The 10,723-nt window shown below is 40.0% G+C and overlaps 1 pseudogene; it reads right to left on the reverse strand.

The window, feature by feature from the left end:
• Nucleotides 1-774: 774 nt before the first annotated feature.
• LOC102919919 (small ribosomal subunit protein uS5 pseudogene) lies at nt 775-1,684 on the reverse strand (annotated as a pseudogene).
• Nucleotides 1,685-10,723: the final 9,039 nt, after the last annotated feature.

Here is a 10,723-nt window from a genome sequence, read left to right on the forward strand (position 1 = left end):
CATAAATTAAAATTTACTGTGTGAAAAGTTGTGTTTTAAATATAGTTTGTGGAAACAACACAGTTTTTTTCATCAGAACAGAAAATATTTTTGGTTGTGAGCCTAGCCTTTAATGGCTGAGCCTTCTCTCTAGCCCCAGAACAGAAAATAAAACAGCAGAATTGCTTAGGAGTATCTGGATATATATATATGTGTGTGTGTATATATATATATATATATATATATATATATATATATATATATATATGTAATTTTTATTTTACTGTGTATTTTTGAGACATGGTTTTACTCTGTATCTCAAATTGGTCTCCAGCTTTAGCCTCTCATGTAGTGGATTGATAAAGTGTCTGCCCACTCCAGGCTCTGGATTCTGAGCACTTGAGATAAAGCTGAGGGAGACAGCTCTCAGTTCTTAGCCTCCCACTCCCCATGATTCCTCACAACCCTACTCAACCTTCTTTCGACATTGCAGATCTGCTCTGAAATTCCTGCCAATCTTGCTTTTGTCTTTTAAATCTGTGGAACACATTCCTTGCATTATCTGTCTTTGAAAGCACAGCTGTACCATCCATGCATCCCATCCTTCTTGGAGCTTTTATTGATTTTACAATAGGCCACACTCAACATAGGGTCTGTCCTAGAATGCCAACAACTTTTGTGTATGATGAAAACATTTGCTGTGCACAAAGAACTTATAAATCCAAGGAGGAATTTGATTAAATTAATAAAACTAGGTGTACAATTACATTTCAAGATGCCTGATAAGATTTTTTTTTAAACAGATTTAATTCACTTTATTTTTCTTGTATAAAAACCCTTATGTGGTGGCCACAGCTGGAGCCTGGGTCCTCTGAACAGACACTCTGGTGTGGGTTTTCACAAGATGGTCAGTGAATTCCTGATAAGGAGATTTGGTGAACACAGTCTCTTTCCAGAGGTCTGGGGTCAGGTAGCTGTAGATCTTGGAGATGGCATCAAAGGTGGCTTTGGCAAAGTTGCCCAGGGTGGCAGTGCAGCCTCTGGATGATGTGTAGCAGTCATTTATACCAGTCATCATCAGTAACTTCTTAGGCACAGGAGCAGAGACAATGCCAGTGCCTCTGGGGGCAGGGATGAGACGCACCAACACAGAGCCACAGTGGCCTGTCACTTTGGACGGAACAGTGTGGGGCTCGCCAATCTTGTTCCCCCAGTAGCCTCTCCACACAGGGACAATGGACGGCTTGGCCAAGATGATGGCCCCTCGGATGGCAGTGGCTACTTCCTTGGAGCACTTAACACCAAGACCACCATGACCATTGTAGTCCCCAATAGCGACCAAAGCCTTGAACCTGGTCTGCTGGCCAGCCCGAGTCTGCTTCTGCACTGGCATGATCTGCTTTCCTGGACGCGCCCAGGAAAAAGTCAATGATCTCGGATTCTTTAATGGGCAGGGAGAACAGGTAGATCTCCAGGGACTTGATCTTCATGTTCTTAACCAGGCGGCCCGCTTGGTGACAGGGATCCATTCCTTGTCTTCAGCTTTACCTCCACGAGCCCCATGGCCTCGACCACGGCCACGGCCTCGACCACGACCGTGGCCCCTACGACCGCTGCCGAATCCTCTGTGGAAGCCTCCGCCGCCTCCTAATCCTGGGCCCCCAGGATCTCCGGGCCCTTCCGCTGCACCCCCTTCGTCTGCCATTTGGTGTTTTCCTGAAGAAGAAGGAGGAGGAGGAGGAAGAGGAGGAGGAGGAGGAGGAGGAGGAGGAGGAGGAGGAGGAGGAGGAGGAGGAGGAGGAGGAGGAGGAGAAGGAGGAGAAGGAGGAGAAGGAGAAGGAGAAGGAGAAGGAGAAGGAGAAAAGGAGAAGGAGAAGGAGAAAAGGAGGAGAAGGAGAAGGAGAAGGAGAAGAAGCGCCTGTTAAGATTTTTAAGTTTACTTCCTAATAGATTACCTTTTATGATAATAATTGGCCAGGGAGTTAACTGCTTACATGGTCTCTTGACCTCTGTCTGTATACCACTTGCCTACGATACTCCTTATCAGAGGCCACTGTATAAAGACACAAATGAAGTACTTTTGTTGATAGTTTTATGGAAATTTTGAATGACCGAGTTTACCTCTAACCACTTTTGCATTCTGAGTTTAGTCGAGCCCATGAAGACAAAGATACTCATAAAGCAGGGCCATGCAAGACATAGACATAGACACTGAGGGGTATGGTCCATTCCTCTTGTGGCTCTTCTCTTCCCTTCAGTATGGCTTGGATGGAGATTTCCCCTATGTTTTTCTCTGTTAGAGACTCAAAAGGGAATAATGAGAAGTTATCCCCTTTAGTGATATAACTAAAATCACCCATCACCTTCAAGATGAGGCATTATTTAGTGGTGCATTTTAGTTTAACTCACCTATCAAGGAGCGGAAATGAAATTTAGTTCCATAATGTATATATCTTTTGCTGTATCTCCAAGCAATAATCTAGTGCTTGGTTCACAGCTGCCAGTCAGCAAACCTGTTTTGAATGAAGTAGTACACTAAACTTAATCTCCTCCCATGAAGCATAAAAGGTCCTAGGGAACACAGGAACTGGTACATACAGGAATAGAAATGGACTTACTGTGTGACGGGAAAAAGGAGGACAAAGAAGAAAAGCATGTTGCTATGAAAATGTTCGGAACTTTCCATATTATATGCCCAGGCTTAGCAGCCACATTCATAAAATGAAAAGCCCTATAATATATTATATGCCAAAATTTTGATTGCAGGTTGCTCTTCACAGAGGGAAACTAAAATTAGAAAAAAAAATGGACTGGGTTTTGATATGAGAGAAGAATATAGTTTTTAACAACATACTTATGGGAAAAGCAAACCCCAAAGACAGAAGCAGCCTCTGCCCTCCTAAGAAACTGGGTGGAGAATGTTGAACTAAATGAGGCTCCCATGCAGATTATAATGGTGGAGAGAAAAAAAAAGTAGCGGGATGGGCAGAGTGAAATGACATGTGAAAGGAAATAAATGGTAAAACCTGAAATTGTTTTTGTTCAGAAGAAATGCTTTTGCTTCCCTCCAAGGCTTACAGGTGACCTCAGATGGTGTTTTAGCCTTGCAATGAAGTAAATGAAGCGTTTTTGTTTTCAATCCCTCCCTCTCTCCTCCTCCCCGCTCTCTCTCACTCTTTCTCATGCGTGAATGTTCTTGTGTATGTATAAATGCATGTAGGGGCCAGACGTTGATGCTGGTGTCTTCCAATATTGCTTTATACCTCACTATTCGAGACATTCCCTGAACATGGCTATCACCAACCAGCAAGATGACTGGTTAGTTGGTCAGTAAGCCTTAAGGATCTCCCTGGTTTTCTTCCCAGTGTGTCTGGCTTTTATGTAGGTACTGGGGATCCCAACTTGAATCCTCATTCATGGGTGACAAGTACTTTATCAGCTGAGCCATTACCCTAGCTTTAAAATGCTTTTTGTTGTTGTTGTTTAAAATCCATTTTTGACAACTCATTACTTCATTTATTCAGAACCCCTGGTGTATGAGACCTTGTCTGAATTAAGTTCATCCATGGGAGGTTGTTAGCCCAGACACATAGCCATCCTAGTGCACATAGGTAGATTAATGAAGTCCTAGTCTGCATAACTACTCCACAGCTTTGGGTGTCAGATACTTCATTTCATACTTTTTGGTGTTGACATGGCCGTGCTGAGTCACAGTTTCAGTATATCATGTCTATATTGTGCTCAGCTTCCTATGGCAGACAGCAGGCAATAACAGTTGAATTTCATTGCCTAAGTCTTAATAGATATACAATTAATTATGAAAATTTAAAAATACTTTTTAGTATATTTATGTGTATGGGCCTGTGTGAGTTTATGTGCACCATGTATATACAAGAAGCCTGCGGAGGCCAGAAGAGGGTTGGATGCCCTGTAGCTGGAGTTACATGTTGTTGTAATTTGCCATGTGGGTGTTGGGAACCAAACCTAGTTCCTCTGCAAGAGCATTACGTGTTCTTAACTACTGAGCCATCTTTTCAACCCCTAACTATTCAAATTTAATTGTTGATCTCTGGCTTAAAAACCAGTTTTGGAACATACTATGGAGAAGAAAATCTAATAAGATTTAAAAATTAAGTCTTGAAATACCTTAAGCCAAGGAAGAACCAAGTATCCCTCCAGGCTTAGTGCGGGATATGCTGCTTGGGTGATAAAGTTCCAGCTCTTCCTGTGCCAGCTTCTGGGTGTTGAGTTTTGGATTCAGACTTTTCATAAAAAGGTCATGTTGGTTTTCATTACCACCGTTACAACTCTGTCTTTAGTTCTTTGATAGAAATTCTCACCTTTTAGTTCACTGTTCATTTCGAGGCCCTGTCTGAAGTTGGTGGTACTAGAACAGGGGCTATTTTCAGGGATGCTATAGCCTGCTGCATAACCAAATACAGGGCACGCAGGCTGTGAAGTGCACAGCTCAACCCATCTCTGTCCTGCCCTCACCAGACTCGTCCTGGCCGACTGTGCACTCTTGGGCCCTTTCCTTGGCACTTGTGCTTCTTCTGTCCTTCTTTCTGTTTGATGCCACTTCCATAAAGTGTTTAAAAATCCCCCGGCCCAGAATCTCTTCAAACCCAACCGCTAGTCCTTGCACCTTCTACAGCATCTGAGGTTTAATATCTCTTATAACGTTAGTTTTATTATATTAAAATAGACAACATGAAATCTGCTATTCTAATCATTTCAAGTTTTCAACTATTTTAATTGAGTGACTTTAAGTACTCTTATACTGAATGCAAAAAAAAAAAAAACCAACCCACCACTGTCTATCTCTAATACTGTCTCATCATCCTGATCTGTACTTCTTGACTCATTAAACAGTAATTCCTATGGATGGAGAGATGGCTCAGAGGTTATGAGCATATACTACTTTTGTAGAGGACTGGAGTGTGATTCCCAACACTCAGATTGGACAGCCCACAACTACTTGTAACTCCAACTTCAGGGAATCCAATACCTTATTCTGGCATTTGGGGTATCTGCACTCATGTGAATCCCCTCTACACATATACATAATCAAAATAAAAACAAAGTGTTGCATCACTGTTCAGTTTAAGCTACTAAAATGGTGCCATTGGACACAGAGACATTGCCAAAGGATGTGGACTTCAACTTTACTTGGAATTTCCACCATCTAGCACATACCAATATCCAAATTTTACTTGGCCAAAATATTTTAGTGCTTTCCATGTGCCAGGAAATAGTGCCATGTGCTGATGCACAATGAGGAAGAATAATGTATACAGTGATATACACAGGGTCTCAGTATTTGTGATCAAGACAGAGAAGAAACGGCATGGGAGTAATACAGAAAATAAGAATTCCCCATTTCATGACTAAGGTGAAAAGTATTGTGACAGAATTGCTAAAGTATATTCTTCGGAGAAGAGGAAAACATTGCCGAGACAAAGCATGTGTGATCTACATGTGCCAGGGAAGAAGGAAGTGGCTGTATGAAGTGCTGGGGAAGAACCTTCCAGGCATGGCAGCAATGTTAACAAAGGTCTCGAGAGAACACCAAGGGCTCTCACAGGGTTAAAGAGAAGCCTCTGTGGCAGGGCTAGAGGGAGGAAGAGTTAGTGGTCCCCAGTGAGACTAGAAGCATAGGGGAGTTATCTACTGAAATGTTATTCAAAGTAAAGTAAAAAGATACTATGTATTCTAACAAGCAGCAAATATATTAGAATTTTTCCTGGTTTTCTTTTTTGGCTATGTGCATAGAATTAGTTAACTGAAGAGTGTAGATGAAGTGTTAGTTCATAAAGATGATTCTGACACCCCAAAGGAGAAAGATCATGAGAATTGGGTAGATTTGAGGCTTCACTTTAAAGATAAAACAAGTGGATTCATTTTGGGTTGTCACCAGAGGTCAAGGGACCCACATAGTCATTGGGACAAGAAAATTAGAAAATACATAGCTTTTTTTTAAAAGCCACATGTCAGTCTTGAGCTAGACACTTCGTTGTCATGGAAATGAATGATCCTGTTTTCATACACAGATGCTTACTCTGGGCTGGCATAGGTGCTTACATGTTTTAATAACCAGAATATAAGAGGATTGAGGCTCGGCATATATATATTGAAACCAATAATCCCATTTGGTAGATTAGGTAGGAAGTAGAAGTCTCTGATGGAAGTAAAAGCCTTAAATGAACAGATGCAAAGAACACAAAGTCCTTAGCAATATGGGAAGCTAATTTGTCTAGGCAGAGGTATGTGAAGACAGGGAGACAGCCTGAGCAGCTACAGAGCTATGAGTCTGCATTATCAGAAGTCCTGCAGGAACTGGCTTCTGTACCCTTAGAGCTTTGATGTTCTAAAATTCACAAATGGCTTTTTTTTCTTGATTCAGCCATCATTGTGAAATGATGATGGCATCTGGTGTTCGTCTCATATAGAATAGAGATGGGCTACTGCAGTTGTGATGGTCTTAAAGAACAAAGAACTGTATTGATTTCACTTCAAATGGAAAGCCACACTAATATTGAGCCTTGGAGGGAGTACTTGTTTGTTTTTAGAGCCACATGCAATGCTATTCTTCTATCTCTCAATATTCAATGGATAGAAGTCAGAGCACACTTCTATCCATCTATCAGCACAGACAGCATAGAATCCAAGTTAAGAGGCTTGGATATTCATCTCCACTTTGACTTTTTGTTTTCTAAATTGGTTACAAAACTATTTCTAAGAAAACAAAACAAACACTTGCTATCAAGATTTCTCTCTGAATCAATGATATGGTTTGGTAAAGCCTGAAAATCCTGACTATTTATTTTGTGCTTTAATAGACATCACTAGAATGGATAAACAGCCAAAAGGGGCTTTTGATATGACTTACTCAGTATTATATTATTATTGGATGGTAATGCCAGAAAAATCCTTAAATCAGAACAAATATATGAGCTTAACTTGATATGCCATACATGACCCATTAAATGTACATGGCATACAACATAAAGAAAATCATAATGACTTTGAAATATGCTTGAAACTTGGAGTTGGGAAGATCAACTGTCATGAGATTGACTAAGAGACTCTGGGAATCTGGTAGCGATGACAAGGCACTGTTACTGTTAAGAATAGCTGAGAGAAAAACTTAAGAAGTACACTGTTGTCCTAAGTAATTCAGTCAAGAATTCTCTCCATTGTACTAAGTATCCTTCTGAAGTTTCTGGTTTCAATCCAGTTCCCACCATATGAGATAAAAGTTATGACAAGCTTAAACATTTTCTTTTGTTTTATTTGCCTCCACTTTTCTGCAAAAAAAAAAATCTACTGAAACTTAGGAAAGTCAGTCTTCATTGTAAAGGGCCAATGCTTAGCTGAGATTTATATAAACAGAAGGTGTTAATTTTTGTAGAAAGTAAAGCCTTGAGGCTAGGCAGGCAATTGTGGTGGATATCACCAGATTAGAGAAAGGTCCAGATAATTACCAGTGTCTACTTCCAACTCTTGACAAATCTGGTATTTTGCAATCTATCTAGAGACTAACTACAGCCTGTCCCAGTATCTTCAGTAACAATTAGACAAACACCCAGTGGCTCAATATCCAGTCAACAGTTGCCCAGTGCTGACCCAGGCTCAGCTTTAAAACCTATTCACACCTGAAACATTTTTTATTTCATAGATTTATTTGTTTGTTTTAATTACAGTATCATACACATATACAATAAATTTAGTCAAATTCACTCCTCCATTCCCTTCCCTCTTCCCACTCTTTCTGTCTAGAACCTTTCTTGAGAAGTTTCCCTTCTACCTTCATGTCCTCTTTTTGTGTGTGGCTCACAGACTCCCTCTGCATGGGTGGGAGGTTAGTGAGCAAGGGCAAAGGGCAGCGTATCTGTAGCTACACCACTGAAGAATAGAAAGACCACACATGTAAAAGATTCTAATGGGTAGTTCTTCTGAGTAGAAGATTTAGTTTTGGAGAAGACAATCTTCTTACATGCTTTTAAAATTCTTAACAGAGAGTATGCATAACCATAAAAATATCCAGAAAGCATACAATTTTATGTATAACTATAAGAGAGGAAATTATATCTAGGCCCTATGTGCATCTTCTATCTTGTGAGAGATCAAGGAATTGTAAACTAAACTAAAGAGATGACTTTTTTTTTGAGTCAATAGTTTTTATTATCAATAACATATCTTGAGTCCTACTGGTCATTTGCTATTCTTTCTGATGTATATTTTTTCTTTTATTGAAAAACAGATTCTTTCATATCATATATTGTGATTGAGTTTTCCTCACCCAGCTCTTCCTAATGCCTCTCAACCTCCCTGCCCATCAGGATTCATACCCTTTCTGTCTCTCATTAGAAAACAAACAGGCATCTGAAGAAGTGATGCATATTTAGAGGGAGAGCTATTTTTAAAGAAAAGTTTTTTTAATATTGGTCATAGACTAATAAAGTATTGTGATTAAGCTATCTTTGAAACCATTTATTTCTGGGTGAGGTATTAAACCAAATCATCCCTTATTTTTTCCCAAAGTTGTCTTGGTGAGGAGGTCCACAAACACCTTCTACTTTTTGTTGTTCTGCTGTGGGATGGTCTGTATGTCAAATTGCTCTGATTGGTCAATAAATAAAACACTGATTGGCCAGTGGCCAGGCAGGAAGTAGGTGGGACAAGGAGAGAGGAGAGTTCTGGGAAGCAGAAGGCTGAGGCAGAGAAACTGCCGGCTGCTACCATGACAAGCTGCATGTGAAGACACCGGTAAGCCACAAGCCACGTGGCAAGGTATAGATTTATGGAAATGGATTAATTTAAGCTATAAGAACAGTTAGCAAGAAGCCTGCCATGGCCATACAGTTTGTAAGCAATATAAGTCTCTGTGTTTACTTGGTTGGGTCTGAGCAGCTGTGGGACTGGCGGGTGACAGAGATTTGTCTTAACTGTGGGCCAGGCAGGCAAACTCTAGCTACAGTTGTTCCCCTGAGGAACATGGAAACCCAATTGCGTTTAGATGTGCAGGTCAGGGAATACTTTTATGTAGTTTGGAGTTTTGTTACCTTTCTGTTAGGTTAATAATTACCTGACATAATCTACCCATGAAGAGAAAGAATTTATTTTGATGCATAGTTTTGGAGGTTCATGGTAAGAGACCTCAACTGCTTTAGGTCTAATATATCATGGGAGTGAACATATGGAAGAACAAACTGTTTACTTCATGGCTGGGATGAAGACAAACAAGAGAAGTAGTGAGTGTTTCAGTATCCCTTTAAAGGCCATACCGCCCCCAGTAGCCATTCAACTATGATTTCTGTACAGGAAAAGAAATAATCAATGATGATCAATACCTAGAATATATATAACAGAAGACAAGTAACCAAATGAATAAACAAATGTCTTGAACACATGATTCTTCAAAGAAATAGAAGTGATGAGATATGAAAAATGCTCTACATTCTTAGCCAGCAGGCAAATGCAAGTCAAAAGTTATACTGAGATTTTCACAGATATTTAGTGAGTGTGGTAACTATCAACAAATGACAACAAGCCCCAGAGTAACAAACATAGTACAGATGTGGGCAAAAATGGAGTACAGTATGCAAGTATAAATGAGCCCAGGAACTGCAGAGAGCAGTACACATGTTTCTCCAATGTTCAATGTAGAACCACAATCAAATTCAACATATGATACCACACTTGGGCATATATCTGAAGGAAATTAAATCAGTATACATAATCAAATCTGCATATCCTTGTTTATTGTACCACTATTCAAAAACAGCCAATTTATTGAATAAGCCAAAGTGCCTGTTAACAAAGGAAGCAATAATGAAAATATAGCATATATACAAAATAGACAGTTATTCAGTCATAGAAAAAAGGTCACATTATCTGTAGGAAAATTAATGAAATAGAATTTACCATATTAAACAGAATAAACCAGACACAGAGACACAGTTATTGCATGGTATTGTGTGCCACTAGTCCTGGGGAGATGTAAACAAATGTAAAGGAAACCACTGAACAAAGTTAAGGATACTACTGAAGTCCAACCTGGTAAAACAATACATTTTACTAGGGGTTACTTACAGGAGCAAAAAGAAGTCAAAGACCACCGTGTCATCAAAGCCAACCTCAACATGGGTGGCAGAGCATGAAAATTGGAAACCTAGAGTGTACTGCACAGCCTGTAGGTAACTCAACAAGTTAGAGAGTGACTCTGCCAGCCAGTTTGGCTGGTCTGTGCCTCTTCTAGGTGGTTTGGTTTGTATGAGAGTATTCTGTGCATCTCAGGAGGCTGAGAGTGTCTCTCAGCAAGCCTTACTGTTTATATATGCTTGAAGGACAGATCTAGTGAATCTGCTCAGTTTGGGGGACTTCCTTAAACCTTTGAGTTGTTTTCTTCCTGAGTTCAATGAGCTTCCCTACAGAACAGAATATTTCACCTCCCTGGGAACAACCTGGTTTTTTAGGAGCTTCCCTCTAAGATAAGATGTTTTATCTCAGAGGAAATTACCAATCACTGCATGATTGCTTTTATACATAGAAGTTGGAATTAAAAACTAACGCTTACCTGCAAGTAGAGAAAGACTAATAGGAAAGGCAAGAGGTACAGGAAGAGAGGGAACATCAAGGTAGAGGGTTGAGAACTCTGGCTGTGAACAAATCAGGTTATACACATGTATGGAAGCACCACAGTGAACATATATAATAGTATTACTAATTGCAATAATAACAA

The sequence above is a fragment of the Peromyscus maniculatus genome, chromosome 7 (assembly GCF_049852395.1).
Source record: "Peromyscus maniculatus bairdii isolate BWxNUB_F1_BW_parent chromosome 7, HU_Pman_BW_mat_3.1, whole genome shotgun sequence".
NCBI classification, from domain to species: Eukaryota; Metazoa; Chordata; class Mammalia; order Rodentia; family Cricetidae; genus Peromyscus; species Peromyscus maniculatus.